Raw genomic sequence first — 23994 nt, forward strand, 5'->3', positions numbered from 1 at the left:
GGGATCGACTTCATCCCGAGCAACATCGATTATCTCCTTTTCTTCTGAGGCATCCATCCCATTATCGAGTTTCTTTTTTTTCTGAAGCATCCATTATCAAAATCCCTGCAAGAAGGAGAAGAAGAACATCTCCGCAAGACATCTTCCCTGCAGTCATCTGTAAGAGAGTCAATCCTCAGCACTTTCGGTAAGGCCAATACCCTTCTTCCTCTTCGTTTCCTCTTAGTTAAATTCCCTTTCTTCTAATTTCTTTTTATAGAAGTCCCATCGAAGCTTTTCCTGTCCATTTGTTTTACCCTGTTGACGCACCATGGGTAGTACCTGAGTTGCCTGTAGCAACTACGACATATCCCTGTGCAACAGAGAAGAGATAAGATTAGCCCAACATCAATCTACATTTCTGCATTTTTTTTTATGCTTTAGGTTGATTTCTTTTTTTTTTGTTTTAACTCCAAGATGCTGTAAACACCCCAAATTTTCACCCTCATCGAGTACTTACATTTCATGTGTCATTGCATATCATTGCATGAATTCGACATACCATTTCATTACATCGCATAGCATTGCATGACATTGCATCTCATTTTTTAGATCCAGCACTCCAGCTTTCAAAACATTCAATCCAGATTTGAATTTTAAAGCTTTTATTTCAAAATCAATTTTAAAACCTGGGTTTTTATTCAATACTCTGTCATTTTCCAACCCCAGGACTTTATATTTCGAAATATTTTCTCAAGGAAACAATCTGGATTCATTTCAAATTCAAACTTTAATCGATTTCAATTCACAGATGAGACCCATTGAGGTGGTGTCGATTCTGAATTCCTCTATTTATCAAATTTCTTAAATTTTTGAAAGTTTCAGTCCGATCAGGACTCTATCTCAGAGTCCTAATCCGGTCAGAAGTCTGTTTTGAAATCTGTTTTACTTCCATTTTCAGTCTTTTTCGATTATTGTCAAAATTTAGGTAATTTTACAGAGTCCAGTTAGTTCAAAACTCTATTTTAGAGTTCGGTCGAGTTAAGAGTCTAACCCTGACTGTGTTTTCTGACTTATTTCATCATTTCTTGATAAAATCTTTCAAAAATTTTTACATTTGAATTCTAAAATTTAAAATCTCAGAGTCCTAAGAGTTCAGGACTCTACCTCGGAGTTCCAGTTCGCTTGAGACCCTATTTTCAAAGATCTTGAATTTCAAATGTCGATTTTAACCCTTTTTCAAAGCCATTTTCAGTGTTTATTTCAAAATTTCCAAAACTCGATGTGGGCCCACTCAGTTGGCACCATATCCAGAGGAATTCTAATTCAGTTAGAACCCTATGCCATTTCAAAAATTCTAATTTTAAGATTACTTTTGAAAATCCTTTTGAAAACTCCTTCAATTTCAAGTTTTAAAATCATCTTTTTGTAAAAACTCAAGTAGGGCCCACTCGGGGTGGCGCCATATTCGAGTAAGTCAGGGCTAGACTAGGGTTAGTCAGTGTCTTGGTTAGTGTTAGAGGTTTACAAGAGTCAAAATTCATTTTAAAAACTCATTTTGAAGTTTAGTTTTTAAAACTAGTGTTTTTAAAGGTTTTTAAAAGGTGTTTTAAAATTCAAATGTTAAAAATGCCAAGTGGCATTACATTTGGGGATTTTTTAGAAGAGTCTAGGGGTTAATTAGGTATTAAATAGGATAATTTATGCTAGGGGTAGGATAGTCTTTACACCCCAAAATCGCCCCCCTTAGAGAGTCCAAAAATTTTAGAAAACTTGATTGTTTAACCTAAACAAATTTTCTTTATAAAGAGGCCCCATGGGGGATGATTTTTCCAGCCACCTCCTATTGGATTCTTGGAGATTCTCTCTCCTCTCCAGCCTTCCTATATTGCTGCAACTCCAAGGTAAATAATTTCTTCAATTTTTAATATTTTATTTAGTGTTTTTAATGATTTAAACGTAGATCTAGGCTTGGACACCCCTCCTTATGAAGATCCAACCATGGTTTAACCTCAAGAACCATCAAGAATCAGCAAGAATGATCCAAGAAGGTGATCTAACCCTGTTTTATGTGATTCACAGGGATTTTAATCCATTAGAATTGATTTTAATATGATTCTTTACATTATTAACCAATAAAATATATGATTTACTCTTTTAATAGGTTAAATCTATGTTTTAAAGGTGATATCAAATTCCAGCCATTGATTCCCGGTTTTTATTTTATTTTCATGGTTTATTCATGTTTGTTTTACGTTCTATAGCATAGAAATAATTTTTGTTTACTGTTTTATGGTTTATTTTATTGATTTACATTAGTTAATGCATGGTTTTTCAAGTTTCTTAAATTTCTGTGTGTTTTAGGTTTAGAACAGTAAAGATAATGTTATTTCGGATTGAAGTACTCATTGTTTATTTTTTATTTTTTTATATGTGATGCATGCATGAGTTATTGAGTTACTGTAGAAAAATCAAAGGTTTTGGATCTCGGGAACCCTGTCAAAAAAATCAGACATCAAACCGGGTTTTTAAAGCTTTAAAATCGTGGTTAAAATCAAGAAGGTAACTTGCTGTGATGATATTTCTCTCATCTTATATTCGATTTTAGATCTGTAAAGTGATATGGATTCACATTGAGTAGATCTGTCTTCTGTGAAATTTTTGGATTTGTTGATCACTGTTTAGTATTTTTCCTCTTTCAGAGAATCTGTTTTTAAATTTAAAACTCGTAAGGGTTTACCAAAACCCTAATCAGACTTGTGTTAATCATAAATCCCAAACCACAGATCCGATTCATGATCTGTAAAAAGTGAATATTGTTATTTTTCTGTCTACTGTTCACCACTAAAATTTTAGAGATTTTTGTTTAGGATTTCTATTTATGTATGTATTTTCAATCTGAAGTAGCCGTTTTAATCCCTGTTAAAAGTGATATTTTTTAGCTCAGATTGCCGGAAGGGTTTCTCCCTAACCGGAGATGCTTTTTCCGATCTGTAAATTGGGAAATCTCTGTTTTTTTTTTAGTTAATCTCTGTAAAATTTCATGGAGATTTGACCCCTGGTTCAGGTCTTGGACTGAGACTGGTTGGTGAATTAGGTCAAAAATAGCATATTTTTAGGGTTTAATGCAATTTCCGGATTAATTCAATGTCAAAAAATTATTTTTATAATTCCAATTCTACATTAGGGTTATAAAAAGTGCAGGTACCAATTTTGAGGATTTTTGGAATCTGATTGATGGCTGAATTAAGCAAATTGTAAAACCGGGTTCCTGAAAGATCCAAAAACACTGCTAAAATCACAGTTTTTATGATATTATTGGATTTTCGTGCATAAGCATATATTTTTAGGGTTTAATCATGTTCATAATCATATTAGGATGCTTTAGGTTTAATTTGATGCTCATTTGATTTCATTTAGTGCATAAAACCTAAGTTTTTACCAAAATCTATTTCAGAAAACCCTGATTTCAAGGCCATAGTCTTGCTATCGGGGGCAATTTGGTCATTTGACCTCAATTTTGAAATCCTTAACCCTAATTTCCATATTTTTAATCATGTCACATCATATTTAGCTTAGCTTATTCCATTCAAATTTCAAAACTTGCATTTTATCCAAATATCTTTCTAAAAAACCCTAATTTCAAGGACATAGTCTTGTTATTAGAGGTATTTTGGTCATTTGGACCCCAATTTCGAAATTTCATATCTTATCTTCCTTATTTATTCCATTTTATTTCATACTTTATCATTTTTATTTAAGGGAATCAAGGAAAAGGCTTATATCTAGCAAAATCCAGTAATTTCTAGATATTACTGGATAAATCTAGAAAAGCCAACATATTTTCATCAACCAAGCTTTCTAGTTTTGCAGGTACATTGAAGACTTTATTTTTCATGTATTTAAATTTCAATAGTGATGTAATTTGTAATTAAACTTTGGAATAAGAATTTACATTTCCTGATTAGCTTAGGTTGCATTGCATATAGTTTATTTTTATAATTTTAATGTGTGATGGATGATGATTCATGCATATTTTTATAAATTCACCATGGTCTACACGAATGGCACATGCACTAGCTTCTATGAAGTTTATAAACTTGGTGGAATTTGTATTTATGACCATAGTCAGAATACGAATGATACTCAGATTTATAATCTTCACATTAGCCACATTCAGCCTACACTCTTAGGCTAACTTCAAAAATGCACTGCATTTCTCAAAAATACAAAAAGTATTTCTCAATTCCTCAAATCCATACTCATTCATTTCATGCATTTGCCAATTCCAATTCAAATCTCAAATCAAAGAAGTTCATTTCCTCAAAATCTCCCAAGTCTTATAGCAAAATCGATTTTCCCAAAAGCATTGAATTTCAAAGAATATTTCAAGTGTTTCTCAAGTTCATAAACTCAATTTTCCAAAGTTATGCAGTCAATTTCAAAGTTTGAAGTTAGAATTTTTCTAAGTCTTATTCAAAAGAATATGGATTTGCCAATGATATTTCAAGTATTTCCCAAGTCCCAAATTCAAATTTTCTAAGTTAGAATTTCAATTTCCAAGTTTGAATTCTGAGAAACCAAGTCTCTCAGAATCGATTTTCACCAAATGTCAAGGATTCCTCAAAATCGATTTTATTTCTCTCAGAAGTATATTTCAAATCCCAATTCACGATTTTCCAAGATTTACATTTTCTAAATATTTCAATCATTCAAAGCAAACATCATGTTTTCAAAATGTGCATTTTTTGAAAATTCATAGCACATGCCTGATTCTATGTGCATTTAGAAATTAGAATATGATTTAGACTAGTTGAATAGAGTAGAGCATAAGATTGATCCTTGGTTCAATTACCCCTGTTAAAGGTGGCAGGAACGGTTGAACCTCGTACCAACAGGCGAGCCCCATTCTACGGAATTTTTCCGCATTTTTAAAACAGAGGTGAGTTATTTTCAAAATCTTTTTCAAAGGTCAGTTTGATTTGCAAAAGGTTAAAAATTTTGCAATGATAACAAATGCATTGCTTTTTTGTTCATGATCCATCGATAACCGGTCGTACACTGGTCCACCATTAAATGAAAGATAAATTTAGATCAGGCAATATTTTGAAAAGAATCGATGATTCAGATTTGATCAAAAAATTTGAATCAGATCCCCATATCGGATTCAAATTCATGAATTGCGTCAGATTCTTACTAAATGTTTGAAGGTTTATCTGTCAAGATAAGGAAATGACCATATTCCAATATAGTATTGATGAAATCACCATTTTATTCCTCTGTTTTTCTGCAAACTCTTTGTTGGAATCTCTTCGATTCAGGGAAATTTTGATATCTGTTTATATTATATCGATTATACATTTTCTTTATAGCCTATCATGAGCTAAATCGTTACGTTTCCTGTTTTCTTTTTCTTATGTTAAACATTTGCTGTTTTCTCTCAATTGGTATGGTTAGTATTATCAATCTGCGTTATGTCAAAGATTGGGGGTGTGGTTTTATTTCCTGTACATCTGTATTTCAGCATGCCAAATTTGTTAGTCGTTGTACTCATTACCACGCACCTCCATTTCTTCAATATTCAAAAAAAAAAGGAGGAGAGTGTTGCATACTTCGTTAAGCATGAGATTATGTCAATCCCAGCATAACGATTACAATGGCTCTTGATGTTCAGTTTAATCCATGTATATAGTAGATTTCCATTTCACTATATGTCTTGCATTTGCCATTTTTGCCCAACAGCCATGTATGTTGTCTTCTCTGTCTCACTGCAGTTTTGTGGTTTTGTGCCTAAATTATTTCCCTGTGCAGAATCATAGCGTATACCTCTTTTTATCAGAAACTCAATACAAGCATGTGTTCATGCTTTGCTATAGCATGAACACAGGCTTTAATTTCAATATTGGTTTCCATCGTCATTGCTATGCCACCATCAGCTGGAACAAGGAACCCTGTAGTTGGGTTCGTGAATTGGGTAATCGGGTGGTTCCTTGTGTTGATAAGAGGCGGCATTCCAAAATTAGAATCTGTTAGTAGAAGGGGTGAGGAAATCAAACGGGCATAAGGGACCAAGATACCAGGAAATGATAAATATTGCTGGGAAGGAACAGAGGAGGATGAAAACGTGAATGACTCTGCCTCTTTGGTACTTCCTGATTGCATCGGTGAATCCTATATTCTGTGGTGTAGGATGTATTGTTTCAAAAGTAAATCAATGGCATACAAGATGTATTTGACCTCAAAGGTTAAAACGTTATCCCAAGATCTGTGTCTATTACATAGTGATGTTTCCATAAGCACGGTCATGCTGGCAGCTAAACATTTTTTTGGGTTGGGGTTATAGCAAGATGACCCTTGTGGGTTATGCTTTAGCGATGATTTATACATTTGGTAAGTATGATTAGTGCATCCATATCATTTGTTAAAACTGCAAACTTTTCAGGACCATAAAGAGAGGATAAACCACTGGCTATTTTGTCTTGTTCATTATTGGCCAATACTTCAGTTCTTGTTCTTATAGGAACTTCTTTGAACAAATCCTTACATACAAATAATTACATGCTGCTTATATCTGGTTCTACTGGATTGGTGTTTTTCGTTCTTTGCTTAATACTCTTTGAGGGTCATTATGACAAGCATTGTTGGATTTCAGTTTGTTTTATACTCTCCTGTTACTTGAGGTCTAAATCTTGTTTCTTCACAACATGTGTGTGATTGTTTGATGAAGTCGGCTCTTTATATTTTCTCAACATCTGAGTCCCGTTCTCTATGGAAATACATGTTTTGTATTTATTTCCTATCACTATTTCAAGAACTGAAGTTAGAGCAGATGGCAGACATGGCCTATGTTTGTTGTAAAGGAAGTTTTCTAGTTTTATCGATTATTTTCCCTTCATACATTTGCACAACCCCCACCTCATTGTTCTTATCATTTGCATTTTCATTCCCTGTAAACCCACACTTCTGCGCCTGTACATCTTGTTGAGAAACTCTGTTTTGATGTCACATAATATGATACACTGTCTCATTTGATTTTATATGATATGATAATATGTCCTCTTGAAAAATGTTATATTATGACTGAATATGTTTTGCCATAAATCTAACGAGTATTTGATGCAAGGATATCTCACCCAATAAGGATGGAGACTTCCTGTTCAAGTACAACTATGGTGCAATCATACTCTTTGAAGAAAAAGCTTGATGAGCCATGCATTCCTAAAGTTCAAATAAAGAGATCGGCTACCTCAAGATGAAGGCTTTTTTCTTCTTTAGAGTCATATGTAACAGAACCTTCAGGAACTTGCATATTGCATATTACATACTCATTCATAAACACTATATCATAAAAGTATACGATAGTTTCAAAAAGCTCCTTTTTGAAAACCAATAATTGTACCTTCTTACAACCCTTTATGTAAAAGATATTTTGTCATGTAATAATTGTACCTTACACTATATACAAGACAACATGAAAAAGAAATGTAGGAAAAAGACAAAAACATAAAATCGGCTACATAAGAAAAACAAATATAATATGTTTTTGAAAAGACTTTAGTTACCTTCTTTAAAGAAATGTTTTTTAATATAAGAAGAAGACAAAAACATAAATCGGCTACACAAAAGAAAAACAAATAAAATATGTTTTGAAAGGACTCTAGTTACCTTTTTACAAAACCATAGAATGTCGACTTACTTGAAGTCATCATTCTCTTTACAAAGCATTAAATACCTCCTGTAACAAATCCTTGTTAATATCCTTCTCAAAGAATGTCGACCTTCTTTTGGTCCTCATTCTCTCTGAAGACTTTGAAAAACACAACATAAAGAAAACACTTGACATGACTATGTACAAATAAATATCTCAAAGCACTCATTGTACTTATACTCATTTAAAGTAAAGAAGTTGAATGCACAAGTGCGTGAAATGAGGAATTTGTTTATCCTAACTGCATACAGGACGAAATTTTAAAAATGCCTCAGTGTAACTGGGAAAGAAAGTTTGGTCATCATTTAAAGAAAATAGGAAGATTACAAAAAAAGAATAGAGGCTTCAAGTATAGAAATTTTTCAAGTGTCGAGCATTAATGGGATCTGGTAATTCCACCCCATCGGCATTGATGAGTCGATATGAGTTGTGGGGTAATGCTTCTTTGACAACATATGGACCTTCTCAATTTGGCGACCATTTACTGCCAGGATGATGCTTGAGATAGGTTGTGGATCGAAGCACTAACTCATTGACTTTGAATCTTCTTTCGATGACAGACTTTGCGTACTGCCTGGCCACTCTCTGGCGATAGGATTGAGCATGCTCTGCTGCTTTTAGCCTTCTCTCGTCGAGTAAATCTAGCTGTACCAGTCGCTGCTGCTGATATCGATCAAGAGGTAATTCTAGCAGTGACGCAAATTTCAAAGCGGGCTTCTGAACATGTAGCGGCAATACTACTTCTGTTCCATAGACCAGTTCTGATGGAGTAGCATTCGTTGGAGTGCGAATAGTGGTCCGATAGGCCCATAGTGCATCGTGGATCTTCTCATGCCAGTCACGACCTGTTTCCACAATTCGCTCTAAGATACGAATTAAGATCTTGTTGGTGGCCTCTGCCTGACCATTCCCTTGAGGGTAATATGGGGCAGAGAAATGATGATAAATCTTGAACTTTGAGCAGAATGTCTTCATTCTTTCATTCTTGAAATGACTGCCATTATCTGATACAATATCACGCGGGATGCCGAAACGGCAAAGGATGCTCTTGTGAATAAAATAGACCACGTGTTGGCCTTCTACTGTGCGAAGAGTGATAGCTTCTACCCACTTGGTGAAATATTCTGTTGCGGCAAGAAAGTATTTGTGGCCATTTGAAGCAGAGGGAGTGATGGGACCTACGACATCGAAGGCCCACATAGAGAACGACCATGGAGAGACAACAGATTGTAGATATGTTGCAGGAGCATGAATAGAAGGTGCATGTATTTGGCATTGCACACACTTCTTCACATAATGATAACAATCTTGCTGCATAGTTTTTCAATAGTAATCTGCTCTGATGATCTGCTTGACAAGGGTTTGGTAGCCGATGTGGCCGCCACAAATGCCTTCGTGTGCTTCTCGCACGACTTCTTTGGCTTCATCTTCGTCTAAGCATTTGGAATATTTTGAACTGAATCCTCGACGATAGAGGACATTGGCCAAAATGAAGTATCGAGTAGACATACGCTGGATTGCTCGCTGCTCTTTCTTTGAGACATCTGGAGGAAATTCGCAAGTTTCTATGAAAGTTTTGATGTTGTAATACCATAGCTTCTTCCTTTGCTCAGCCTGGTTTACTTGTTCCACTGGAAGGAGAGCAGGTTGGTCAAGTCTGCCAATTTCAAAAGAGCGACAATATTCTTCATTTCTGAATGCCATAATGGAGCCTAAACTGGCTAGGCTATCAGCCACTTGATTAAAATCTCTCTTGATATGGAAGAGCTGAAATTCTTCAAACTTGCTGACAAGAGCTGCAACAATTTTTTGATAGGGGAATAACTTCTGATCTTTCACTTGTCATTCGGCTCGGACTTGATTGACAACGAGTAATGAGTCGCCGTAAGCGTGCACTTTCTTGACATTGAAGTCTAGTAGAATCTTTAGACCTTGAATCAGGGCTTCATATTCAGCCATGTTGTGGGTGCATTGAAAATCGAGCTTAAGAGAGAAGGGAATCATTTCCTTCTCTGGAGTGATTAATAGAATTCCGATGCCTATTCCGGCCATGTTCTTAGAACCATCGAAAAATAAATTCCAGACTGGAGATTGCTGGATATTGCAAATTTGCTCATCAGGGAAGTCATCTTCGGCTTTCACCTCTTCTGCTAGAGGAAAATCTGCCAATTGATCTGCAATTGCTTGGACTTTGATTGATTGCCGCGAGACATATTCTAAGTCATACTGCATCAATAAGACTTGCCATTTTGCGACTCGTCCGCTGAGGAAAGGTTCCTCTAAGATATACTTGAGAGGATTGAGTTTAGACAAAATTTTGACTTTGGATGCCAGCAGGTAGTGTCTTAGCTTCTGACACATCCATACCAGAGCTAGGCAGGTCTTCTCTATGTGAGAGTATTTCTTTTCATAGTCTATGAAAGTATTACTCACATAATAAATGGCGTGCTCTATCAGGCTGCCTTCTTTGTATTGGGCTAAGAATCCGCCGCATGCGACTTGATTGACTGAGATGTATAACAAAAGAGGTTTTCCCAATTCTGACGGTTTCAGGATTGGAGGATTGACAAGATACTTCTTGATTCGATCGAACGATTGCTGACACTCTGGTCCCCATTCGAACCTTACTCCTTTTCTGAGTAAGTGGTTGAAGGGCTCACATCTCATCGCCAAGTTGGAAATAAACCGCCGAATTGATTGCATGCGTCCCTGAAGGCTACGCAACTCTTTGAGATTTTTCGGGGGTGACATATCAATGATAGCCTTTGCTTTGGCTGGGTCAACTTCAATTCCCTTTTTGCTGACCAGAAAACCCAACAGTTTGCCTGATTCGACTCCAAAGACACATTTTTGCGGGTTAAGCCTTAACTTGTAAAGAATGAGTCGCTTAAACACTTGGTCAAGAGCTTCGAGGTGATCTTCTTCCTCTTTAGATTTCACGAGGATATCGTCAACATACACATCCATGATTTTGCGTATCTGATCATGAAAGATAACGACCATTGCCCATTGATATGTTGCTCCAGCATTCTTGAGCCCAAAAGGCAAAACTGTATAGCAGAAAGTACCCCAAGGCGTAGTGAAGGAAGTTTTTGACTGATCGCGGGCGGCCAACTTAATCTGGTTGTAGCCGGAATATCCATCCATGAAGGAGAACATGGCATGTCCTGTTGTGCTGTAAATCAGAAGATCAATGCTTGGCAGTGGATAGTCATCCTTCAGAGTTGCCTTGTTGAGGTCTCTCAATTCTATGCAAATCCTGACTTTGCCACTTTTCTTTGGGACAACGACGATATTAGCTAACCAATCTGAATAGTCAATAGGTCGGATAAATCCTGCTTTGAGCAGATCTTCAAGTCTTTTTTTGACTTGTTGTTCTATTCTGGGATCCATTTTTCTCAGCTCTTGCTTAACTGGCTTTACATCTGGCTTCAAAACGAGTCGGTGTTCGACCAATTTGGGATCTAAGCCCGGCATATCTTCATATGTCCATGCGAACACTTCTTCATGTTGCTTGAGAAAATTTGTAAGCCTTTCTTTCTCTTCCGGACTTAGACTGGCACCGATCTTGAGAATCTTGGGATCTTCCTCTGAGCCGATATTGACATCTGCAGTAGGATCTTGTACTAGAGCAGATGGTTCATCTTGCTTCTGAACTGAGGCGAACTCTGGTAATTCCTGAAGAGACGGATCAAATTCTGCATAATTATCTAACTGCTTTGCAACCTTGCTATCTCTTGTGCTTGCTTTGACTCGGTGAATTGCTGCCGATTTCTGGAAAGCCTTTGGATTGATAACGAGTTTCTTGATTGTTCGGGAAGACATTTCTGAAATTTTGGATAAGAAATTGGATTTAGGAAAATTGTTCATCATACGACAAACCATCATTTAAAAGAATTATGCATAAAATGACATTGAGTTATAAAATGAGGATATAGAGATAAAAGAGACAGATGGCATCCAGATAGACAAAGAAACTTGACATTTTATTGATTTGACTTTGATAAAAGACATTGAGACATTTATTTTGAAAGGAATAGAAAGGAAATGCAACAACGATTCTCAATGTGCCCCTTTAACAAAAACAGTCTTCTTTGGTGAGCTCCCGCCGGAAAACCCTAATCCTGCCCTATGGGACGATGCTTTTGGAACATTGGCTCGACACGACCATCTTCATTTTTGCCCAATCCTTTAAAGGGTTGATAACCATGCTTCAGAAGTAAATCAAATGCCTTTCTTGCTTTCATGAATTGTGGAAACAATGGATGATCTTTGACAGTGTCGTAGCTGACACGACCTCCAATCTTGAAGAACTTGGGACCTCTCCATCGGGTCATGGCTACAGTGTGCAGGGATAATTCTGATGTTGCCTGGAGTATTTCCCGACTTTCTTTGAGACCGATCTCTTCATTCTCTCTGATGCTAGGAATATCTGCAGTGAATGATGGTCAAGGGATCATAGGTTGTGGGAGTCTTTCTTCTGGGTCCTCTCCGAGCACTGTTGTAATCATTTCACCTTTGGACCATTTTACGCATTGATGCAAGGTGGAAGGTACTGCATTGGCATTATGAATCCACGTCCTTCCGAGCAACAGATTGTAGGTGGGTGGTACATTGATCACATGAAAAAGTACTGAATGTACCGAATAATTAATGAATACTACCAGGAATATCTTGCCTTTGGCCGTCTGACCATGATTGTCAAACCCATAGATGGTAATAGGATCTGGAATGTATTCTTTGTCCTTGGTCCGTAATGCTTTTGCGGTCATCTCGGGACAAATATTGAGGCTACTGCCTCCATCGACCAGCACATGGGGTACTGTCATTCCCCTTACCCGAACGACGATGTAAAGAGCATTATTGTGAAAGGAATGAGGCTTTGGAAGGTCCTCATCCGAGAAAGTGATTGGCGCGTTGGTCATGGCCAAATTCACTATTTGTGCCATGTCTTCAGGAGTGGTACTGGGCTTAACTTTGATCTTTCTGAGCAGATCATCCAGTACTTGCTGATGCTTGCAGAAACTCTTGGCCAAGTCAAGAATGGAAACATTGGACAGAGCGGTCAGAGGCTTCTGACTTGAATTCTCCGGCTTGGGCTTGATGATTTGATTGAGAAAATCAGGAAGTCCCTCTGACTTGGGGGATGACTTTACAGGTGCTTCAGAAATTTTCATCTTGCCGAATGCTGAGATTAGGTCCATCTTTTTAGAAGCTGGAGCTGCTTGTCGAAGCACTGACACCTGATGTTGAACTTGTAGATCTTGTGCAAAACACGGCTTGATGTGTTCGTGAGGCAGGAATGGTTGGGCAGACACTACTGCTGTGGTGTGTGAAGGAAAAGGCTGCTTAAGAATGTCCATTTTTTCTTCTTCTTCTCCTTCTACCAATAAATTCTTGTCAATAAGATTCTGCACAATGTTCTTGAGAACGAAACAGTTCTCAGTGCTGTGTCCCACTGTTCTGTGGAACTTGCAGAATTGATCCTTTCATTTCCCCATAGGCACAGGGGGATCGGCCAGTCTAGGCAACTTGACCATTTCTTTCGACAGCATATACTCGAGCACATCTTCGAGTGATTGGTCGAGAGGAGTAAACTTTCGGTCATAACTCCATCCTTCATGTTTAACTTTTTCACGCAATTTCGGCCCTTGGTCTTGCTGAGAAGGCTTGCTGTATTGAGGAGCAGGCTTCATTTTCTGATCTCCTTTATTGTTGGAATTGCCTGCGCCGTAGCAGTAATCTTCCTTTTGCCCTTTGTACTGATTTCGGCTATTGTTGTTGTTGTTGTTGGCAGAGAAGGTGAAGTGAGCTTTCTTTTTCTGCTCACCTTGGGGGTTACTCTTGGAAAAAGTGAAGCCTTCATAGACTCCATTCTCTACGCTCAGCTCGAGCCATTCTGCTCGCTCAGTTAATTCAATGAAGGTTTTGGATGGTGCTGTGGAGATCAATCCTCTTAATGGCTGCAAAAAATTGTTGAGGATTAGGGACAAAGCGTGCCTTTCTGAAATGGGATCTCTCATTTTATTACAGGCTGACCTCCACCTGTGAATGAAGTCTCGTGCTTTTTCATTCTCATTTTGCCTCAGACTGCAGAGATGACTTAATGTCGGGAGCGCTTCTGTGTTGAACAAGAAGCGTTCAATAAATAAATTCACCACTTTATCAAACTCCTTGAGCTCGATGGGATTAATATGCTCAGCATACCATTTAGCTGCAACTCCTTCCAAGCTGCGAGGGAAACATAGGAATAGTGCTCTGTTATCTCTCTTGAATCTTGAACACTCTGAGAAGAAAGTGGCAAGATGGGCTTTCGGGTCGCCAGAACCATCAAACTTGATGAATTTTCGGGTAAGGTTTTCGAGATCGTCATCCCCTTCGAGGCCGTCATAGAAGTCTTCACTGGTGAAGACTTTCTTGCCATTGTCGCGGGCTTGGAGATCTTTAACCACTCTAGCCATTTTCCTGAATTGTGACTGCAGGGGTTCTTCTGTAACCTGATTCTTTGATTTGCGGCTCTTCCTTTGTTCTTGCCCACGTTTTTGAAATATCGGAGGCACCTCATATTCTTCCTCAGTATCTTTCGTTGATTCAGATTCATCTGAGATTTCTTCTGGCTGAACCTGCTTCTTGGAAGCCTTCTTATTCTTGTGCCCGTGAAACTTTTCTCTGAATTGATTTTTCTCTGCACTAGTCCCAGCTTGTTCACTCATCATTTTATTCATCATCTTTCGGAACATGGCATACATTTGCGGGTCTATGCTATCATCCTCTTATTGTTGATCTTGATTCACGGGATGATCCATTTCTCCTTCTGAGGCTGAGGAGTGATGTGGTTCTTCTTCCTGACCTTGTTCGAACCATCAAATGTTGCAGATGCTCTAGAGTTGCTGTGGATGCTCTCTGCAGAGCAAAGACCTGATTAGATTATGAAGGAATTGGCTTTTGGAAGAAATAGTTATTGAAAATATGGTAGACAGTTTGAAGAAGATATCCCATTACTAGGGACTGAGTCGTCGCGAGAATCACGACAATTGTGTTGTCATTATTTTAGCATGAGAAACAAACAACGAAAATGTGCCTTGTTACCTAGGCGAGGTCATCAAACCACAATAGAAAAAGAGAGAATTTTATTGAAATGAGGAAATATGATTTTATTGATCTTGACAAAGAGGTGGAGGACAAACAATTTGCCACCATGCACGATAATCAGCAGACACTCTAGGACCAGGAAAGATTTTAAGAGAGACAAAGGAATCCCAGCCGTAGCAGGCAGAATGATATGCCCCAGACCATTATGCGGAAGTGAGATCAAACTCTGCCATAGCTCCTGATAACAATCGGGCTTCGACGTACTGCTGTCCCTGGGAGAACTGTCGAACACATCTCTCTGGTTGGTAGTAAGTGCAGAAGAATGGTCCCAGTAACTTGAACCTTTTGCCATAAGCATATGTGTATCTGGGAGGAAATAGTTGCCGATCAAAATAGTCCCAGACTATGTCATCTTCTTGAATGTTGTTAATCATAGACCGATATTGTGCCACTGGAAGAAGTTATTGACCATTGTATCTGAAAGAGCTTGCTCGGGCTGGAACATGCTGAAAGAACCAGGATTGAAGTGCGTAGATGCATCCTTCAACTAAAATGGATTCTCCAAGTGAGAATCGAGTCAAACCACGATATGGGAAGGCGAGCGCTGCCATGGCTATAGAGAGGTGATTGGTCTATCGACTTCCCCATCTTCTCATAAGCTGGATTATTCTGATGTCCATGTAGTTTTGTCCATCTGGAAAGAGGGATAATCCTATAGTGCACAGGACCATTGCATTTTGAATCCTTTCTTTAGCTGTCCTGGATAGCGAACTGACTTCAACGAAGGTCCTGTACTGGCGATACAACTCTAGCAGGTCAACATATTCATTTCCGTCCAACTGGATCAGGGGCCAGGATCGGCGGCCTGTCATACGAGCTAATGAATCTCGGGGGTCCGAACCCTTGACATTGATAAGGAATTGATGTTCTAATGGATCGCTTGTTTGACCGGCTGGTTCTGGTAATCCCATGATTTCTGAAAATTCATCCATTAAAATGGTCATTTCTCCCCACGGGAACCAGAATGTACATGTCCGAGGATTCCATCATTCCACCATTGCGTGAATCAGGTTGCCGTTGATGGTCTGCTTTCCAACTGCTGACGCCAATTCTAATCCGCACTCACTCAAATGGTCCGGGAACATTCGGGAAAAGCTTTTGAACCAGGAATAGTACCACTGGGGAATGAAAGTTTCGGTGCTAAGGGCTCAATGTTCAGGACGACCTTGTCGCACCTCGTAGGAGATGTGACCTTCAGGAAAGATAGGATCGACTTGACTGGATGCCATCGGACTGAAAAAAAAAAAAAGACTCCGAATGAGACTTAGGAAAATGTAGGAAATTTTGAAAAATTTTGCAGGCAGGATATAAAATGTAGCTGGAAATTCGAGATCCAGTAGAAAGGTAGAATGGAAAACCACCTGGAGTTTTGAAAGAAATAGGATGTTTTGAAAATCATCCAGGGTTTGAGAAAGATATCTCGTGGAAAATAAGAATATTTTGAAAAAGGCCTAATAAATTGGAAAACATTGGGAAATATAAAGAATTGAGGAAATAACACACATACAATTACATCCTGCACAAACATTTTTGCACATTCAGCACTCCCTAAAAGGCTGACTCTAAATGCATTATTTTGAAAACAGTTGTAGGACCCTAATCCTAACTCTAAGTTCAGATCATCTTTGTCCAATCCAGTTATGCCGATATACCCGAATCGAAATTCGAGGTACGTGGCATATAATTTCAACTCTGGTTCTAAGGTAAGGTTTTCCAACATCCTTGAGCGCCTACCGATATACTTCGGACTGTGGCCCACGGTACGTGGTAGGGGGGTGTTAACCCAAATAATTGGCCCAGTTGTGAGGCTCTGTCCCGAACTAGGGTTCTGGAAGAGAGCCCGACAACATGAAGACCGGGTAATGATAGGTAATGGAGGTTTTGAAAAATGATCACATGCAAGAAATAGATGGCTCTAAATCCTAGAGAGATAGACTTTTAAAAATTTTTGAAGAAGCATACATTGTTTGCATTCAGATCCTAAATTGAGGAGAGTTGTGTTTAGAACTAAGTCTATGTGAGCATGAAAATTTCTCCTCAATCTGGTCCTACCAAACCATGCCTAGGCTATATGCAGTCAATGTCAGCTAGGTCAAAATCTAGGCTCCTAGGTTCGCATGATATCAAAAGTAAAGAGCTGACATTTTGTGAACACAGTTTCAATAATTGAACTAAGTCAAGCACAATTTTGATCTGAAAAGGACAAGTCCCATCTTGGTCGCCCAACCTGTTATTGTCGCAAAATTTTTCCCGTCTTCCCTTCCTTGCGGAAGAGAGATGGAAAGGCTTTCGCGATTCAAACTTGACCGGATTTTGGAAATTGTTTTGAAAATACTCGCCTCCGTTTTGAAAATTGCGGGAAAATCCATGGGATGGGGCTCGACCTGTCGGTACGAGGTTCAATCGTTTCTGCTGCCTTTAACAGGGGTAATCCAACCAAGGACCAAAATTGTGCTTGACTTAGTGAAATTACCGAAATCGTGTTCTATCCTAAATGCATAGAGAATTCAGGCATGCGCTATGAGATTTTTGGAAAATGTAAATTGGAAAATATGATGTATGCTTAGAAAACATTTGGAGTTGAAAAGCATTTCTCAAGAAAAGATGGAAATCAATCTCTCAGGAAACTCAGACGAAGAAGGTTTGAAATCTCGAGAAAGTTTATAAGGATTTGAAAAAAAAGTAAGAATCTCGAGAAAATCTTGAGAAAGTTTATAAAGACTTTGAAAAACCATGAAGAAATGAGAATCTCAGGAAAATTTTGAGAAAAGTTTATAAAGACTTGGAAAACCATGAAGAGATGAGAATCTCGGGAAAATGGAAGGAATTCTTGAGAAAAGATGAACATTTGAAAAGGGAAACACTTATCGAGAAAACTCGGACTTTGAGAATTTTCTTAGGAAAATGATGAAAATTTTATAAGAAAGCTCATTGGAGCAGGAAATTCAAACTTAGGAAATTGAAATCCTGAGAATATTGTCCTTGAAATATCTGAAAATCGATTTTTGATTCTTGAGAAAGATGAAAATTCTTTTTGAAAATGGATCTTAAGAAAATAACATTTTAGGGAAAATCACGGGAAAACTTTGATTTGGGAAATCCAACTCCGAATATCTTCATAGTTTCTTGAGAAATCGATTCCATGAAGTGAAAATCTCTTGAGAAAATTATGGGAAAAACAGATGATGCAGATGATTTGAATGAATGAATGCACTTTGAAAAGATTTCTAAAAATTTGGTTGGAAAAATGTGGATTAAGCCAAAGTAAATCCTTCACATATTCTGACTGTGGCCATGAATATGTTCAGAGTTTACTTGAGTTAATTCACAACATTTTGAAAAATTGGAAATATGATGTGCATTTTTAAAATAGCCTAAGAGTGTAGGCTCAATGTGACTGGTAGAAAGATGATGGATCTAGGTCTCGTCCATATTCCGACTAGGGCCGTAAATATGGACTCCACCGAGTTCATCAACTCTCTAAGAGTTGGTGCACGTGCCATTCGTGTTCATCCACGGTGAATTTTGAAAATTGAGATATATGCATCATAGAATCAGGATATTACTGAAATCAAACTATATGAGATGCAGCATGATCTAAGCAGTAAAAGTAAATCTTATTCCAAGGTTTACATTGGATTGTTACATTGCTAACATAAAGTAAAAAAAATGAAATGGAGCCAAGGAATCAGCATCTTCTAGATTTTCCTGCAAAATGAGAGTTAGTACAAGATAACCAAGGAAATGGGTATATATATACTATATACAACAAAGATATACATGTAGATATAAAAATACTTGAATTTATGATAAATGATATATGATAATGAATATATATTTGCAAAAAGTAAAAGAAAAGAAAAATATATGTGATAGCAAGTGCACATGAAGGGATATGGGATATATATATATATATAAGTATATATATATGTATATATATATATGTACATAACATACATATATATACATATATATGTATATATATAGGTAGATATACAATAGATATACATATATATAGACATATATATACATATAATGAAAAATATATACATATTAATGGAAATTCCATATAATGGGTAAAATCAGAAAATACAGGTATATACAGTTTCTGTAGGCGATTTTACATAGCCGTATTTCCCAAATTACAAGATAATTTTCGATAAAAATGGGTATGGAGCTTCCCTATATATCAATAACGAAGCCTGCAAAAGATTGTCCATAAATCATGAATGGATATTAAAATATCCATACATGAACATGGTTAATTATCAAGACTGGGTACCTGCAGCAGAAGAGAATGGCTAAATGCATCCTACCATTTTATCAAGAGGATCTCATATCAATAGAAAACCTATCCTTTTACGCTTATAAATCTGGCAGCAACACTTGATATTCATGAGAAAACAAATGATGGTGTGAAGAGAAACTAATGGTGATGGTACACGTAAGATAAGTGGAACATGATATTGACACAGCAGGTGCTGTTGTGCAAATGCAGCAAGAGGAAAAAAAAAATGCAGTAGCTGCTGTGTAAAAGTAAATGGTGAGGGCATACAGAAAATTAATTTCTTTGCACAGAATCATGCTAAACGAAAGCAAGAGATGGTATATCCAATATTAATTTTTAGGATGTATACAGAATATATGCAGAATGTATGAATATATGAGAATATATGCAAAATATATGCAAAACACTAAGCTGTTGATATATAGGTGGAACATTGCAGAAGTTGCATATGCTACAAAGCCTAAAAAAAATGTGGGAATCTGTCAACAATTAAGACATGATGGAGAAAAAAATTTTTTTTTTTGCTTGAGTCCAGCTCCTCCCAAGTCATAGGATTCATATTGTGCGTGTTGAAGAGATCCTTCCTGTGCAGATTTTTCTAAGATCTTGCTTAATCAGACTCATCATGTACAACAACTTATAATCAATTAAACAACTTAGTCAAGGCAATGTTCAGCTACCAAAACACGCTGCTAATGCCTAGGAGTCTTTCTACATGGTTTTCTCACCACATTTTGGCCTTTGCTCATGTCAAAACCTTCTCCCAATCTCTCTCTCTCTCTCTCTCTCTCTCTCTCTCTCACACACACACACACACACAACTCAAGCGCCCCACCAACTCTTGGAGGCTTCACACTCAGGCCCATGAAACAGCACCAGCTCTCTATGCTTCATGAAGATCAAAACTCAGAATTCACTTCAGTTTCTCGTGAGAGACAAGGAAAAAAGCCATTCCCTACAGGAGATGTTGGTATCCCTACAGGTTCAGTCAGAATTCATGCTCCAACAAGTGGAATGGGATCAACCAAACAGCGTCTTCGCTGGACACCTGATCTCCATGATCGATTTGTTGAAGCCATCACACGGCTTGGAGGGCCTGATAAGGCAAGACCTAAGGGTGTTCTGAAGTTCATGGGCGTTCAAGGGATCACTATATTCCATGTTAAAAGCCACTTGCAGAAGTATCGACTAGCAAAATACATCCCAGATTCATCAAATGGAGCAAAATCAAATATTAGAAAGGATATGGAAATCACTAAAGATCATGATTCCCACCAATGGAAGTTCAAAAGAGGTTGCATGAACAACTAGAGTTACATGGTCTGGTGAACTAGCAGGTGCAGAGACACTTGCAGATGCGCATTGAAGCACAGAACAGATACCTGCAGAAGATAATGGAGGAGCATTCACTTACCATGGAGATTAGGTTGGTAAAGAGAGGGTGGCCTCCACGCTTTATGTCAATGGGTTGAGTGTTTTGGTTTGGCAGGGGCTGAAGGGATTAGAACGCTCCTTCTGGTTGATACGCTTACAACAACTGTTTTGGGGATGTCCTGCACCAAATGGATTTGCAACTGGCAAGTGATGGCCAATCCTCTGCTATTGGGCTGAAGGGAATGGGAAGGAGCCGGCTGGGTCCTCTGCGCCAAATGCTACTGCTGGATTTCCTGCGTCAAGTAGTTATGTTGAATCTTCTTCACGTTGGATGGAGAAAATGAATCCCCAAAGGATGAAAAGGCTCCACGGCAGAAAATAGGGCACACCCCACAACAGAACAACTCCTGCAATCAGAAAGAAATTCCCTATTCTATTGCCCTCTCCTTCTCGATCAAATGGCTAGGTCTTTTAAAGACCTTCAACCTCTTTCCAAAAGAAAAAAAAAATGCAGCTTCTTTTCCTCCAGTTTCCGTTACACCTTCTCTCTTTTTTGAAAATTTTGGCAATGTGAATCCGATGCCTCATTAAGTTTGAAAAATTTGCTGTTTAAAAGAGAACGGTTTTATTATTTTGAAAAGTTTTCGGTTCATTTACCTAAGGTTTAGGTAAAATGAACTTTTTAAGGAAAGTTCAGCTGTGGCGCCATTTTGGAGCTGTTTCTTTTTTAAAAAAATGAATAGTAAACAAAAAAAAATAAAAAATAAAAAGAATAAAATTAAATGGGAGATGCCACCTCAGCCAATTTTTTAAAAATTCTTTTTGAAAATAAAGTTTTATTTTGTTTTGCAAATCTTTTATTTTCAAGTGGGGTGCCACATGTGTGTGGGCCCACTAACTAAAAATGAATAATATTGAGAAATAAAAAAGAAAATTTGCAAATTGGTATGAACTTCGGGTGGGTCCCGCTTTAGAATAAACGACTTACCTGAGAGTCTGAGTATGATGCTAGTTCAAAGGTGGGTCCCGCTCCATTTATTTGAAGATACGAGAGAAAACATTATTTGTTTTCAAGAATTTGGAAAAATTGGTTTTCCAGGGCAAAAATATGGATAAATGTAAAAAAATTTGTAAAGAGATTTAAAATCTTTTGCAAAAAGTTTTGAGATAAAATCTTTAAAATCAATATCCAAATATCCAGATTATTTTTCTTGAGAAAATTTTAGTAATTCAAAGTCCTGGGGGTAAAATGGGAAAATTTGGTAATTTTGAATACCCGGAGTTTTAAAAATTAATTTGAAAAAGTTTCAAAATCAAATCTTGATGGACAATTTTGAAAATTAGGAGTTCTGGATCTCAAACTGACATGCTATGCAGTGAAATGATGCAATGCTCTGGAAAGACATGTTCTATGAAATGTCACTCTAAGCTTGGACTTGGAAATTCTAATTTTTTGTCCAGAAAGAGGATTTTGAAATTTTGCAATTTGAAGATGTCTCTGAACCTAAATATAGAAATTTTGAGGCTCAAGAATGAAATTTAGGACTTTCTGCAAGGTTCAATCTTGGAAAATGACCATTTTGCCCTTCATTACATCTGAAAAACTGAAATATGATGATTGAGGGCGATGTCAAGAAGGTGAGTGAAAATTTGGGGTGTTTACAATTACCTTTTCAGATAAGGACCTGCCAAAGCCTCATTCTTTTCACAACAATGCACTGTATATTGTGGTATGGACCAGAGGCATGACTGTCCCACATGTTCTTGTTGATGGAAGCAGCAGTCTAAATATTTGCCCAGAAATGACAGCGAAAGCCCTAGGATTGAAAGAAGAAGAATATGTGTCTGACCCCATTACCATCTACGACTTTGATAATCACGGGCAGACTGCAAAGGGCAAGATCTTCCTGAAAATTTTTATCAACTATTCAGTGCACACCGTCTTATTTCATTTCGTCAATGTGCCGCCAACTTACAATCTTTTGTTGGGACGAACATGGATCCATAATGCCAATGTCGTTCCATCAACTCTCCACCAGTGCATCAAGTGGTCGAAGGGCGGAATGATTACTACCGTTTTGGGCGAAGACCCTGAAGAAAGTCTGCCACAGCCTATGATTCCCCGTTCCAAATTTACAGCAGATATTCCTAGCATCCGGGAGGCAGACGAAATCAATCTCAATGACAGTCTAGAGATGTTAAAACTGAAAGATGTCATGGAAGAAGAGAACGTTACAGCCACGGTCCAATGGCAGGGACCTTGTTTCTTCAAGTTAGGATGACTCATCAATTACGCCTTCTTCAAAGATCATCCCTTGTTTCCTCAGTTTTCCAAAGCAAGAAAGGGATTCGATCTTCTGATAAAACATGAATACCAGCCATTCCAAGGCATGGGGAAAGATGAAGATTGCATAATAGAGCCCATCATTCCAGTTCAGCATGCAAATAGTTCAGGGTTGGGGTTCACCGGCCAGGATTCCAACAAAAAGACAGTTTTTGTCAGAGGAAGCCAATGAAGAGATGATGCCTTAGTTTTTCCTGCTTTTTCTATTCTCATTTCTTTGTTTAAATCTTGTAGGGACAACACAGTCCCATCTTTTGTCAGTATCTTGTAAATACTATGCTTCAATCAATGAAAGATCAAGCTTTTTCTTAATATTCGGGCATCTATCATTCCTTCTTATATTTTGTCTATGTCATTGTTCTTTACTTTATACAAAAATTTGATTTGGCTCGTACTTTCTCTTAAAAAACCTTTCTTATATTTTCAAGACTATTAACTCCTGAATCAATGACGAAATTCATTATCAATCCCAAGTATCTAAAATTGGCAAGGCTTCCTGAGATGAAAGACAGAGCAGAGGTCAGTTAGGCAGCAGAGCAGACTGAAGAGCTAGCCGAGTTTGATTCCACCATTCAGGATTTGCCAGAATTTGCTCATATTCAGAAGCAGGATGAACCATCATCTTTAATTCAAGACCCAACTGAAGATATCAACATTGGGTCGGAAGATGATCCAAAAATTCTCAAAATCGGGTCATGTCTAAGCGAGGTTGAAAAAGCAAGATTCATCCAATTCCTTAAGAAGCATCAGGAAGTATTTGCCTTGACTTACGAAGATATGCCAGGATTAGATACCAAGCTGGTTGAGCATCGACTCAAGTTGAAACCAGAAGCCAGACCAATCAAGCAGAAACTGAGGAAGTTAGACCCTCGAATTGAGCAACAAGTCAAGGATGGACTTGAAGATTTATTAAAAGCAGGCTTCATCCGAGCCATTGATTACCCAGATTGGTTGGCAAATATCGTGGCAGTCCCTAAAAAGAACGGAAAAGTTCGTATCTGCATTGATTTCAGGGATCTCAATAAGGCCACCCCAAAAGATGATTATCCGCTTCCAAATATTGACCTGTTGATCAATAGCACAGCAGGTCATGCCATGTTTTCTTTCATGGATGGATATTCAGGCTATAATCAGATCAAGCTGGCCGTT

This window comes from Nuphar pumila, chromosome 5 (genome assembly GCF_984573655.1).
Source record: "Nuphar pumila chromosome 5, dmNupPumi1.hap1.1, whole genome shotgun sequence".
Classification (NCBI taxonomy): Eukaryota; Viridiplantae; Streptophyta; class Magnoliopsida; order Nymphaeales; family Nymphaeaceae; genus Nuphar; species Nuphar pumila.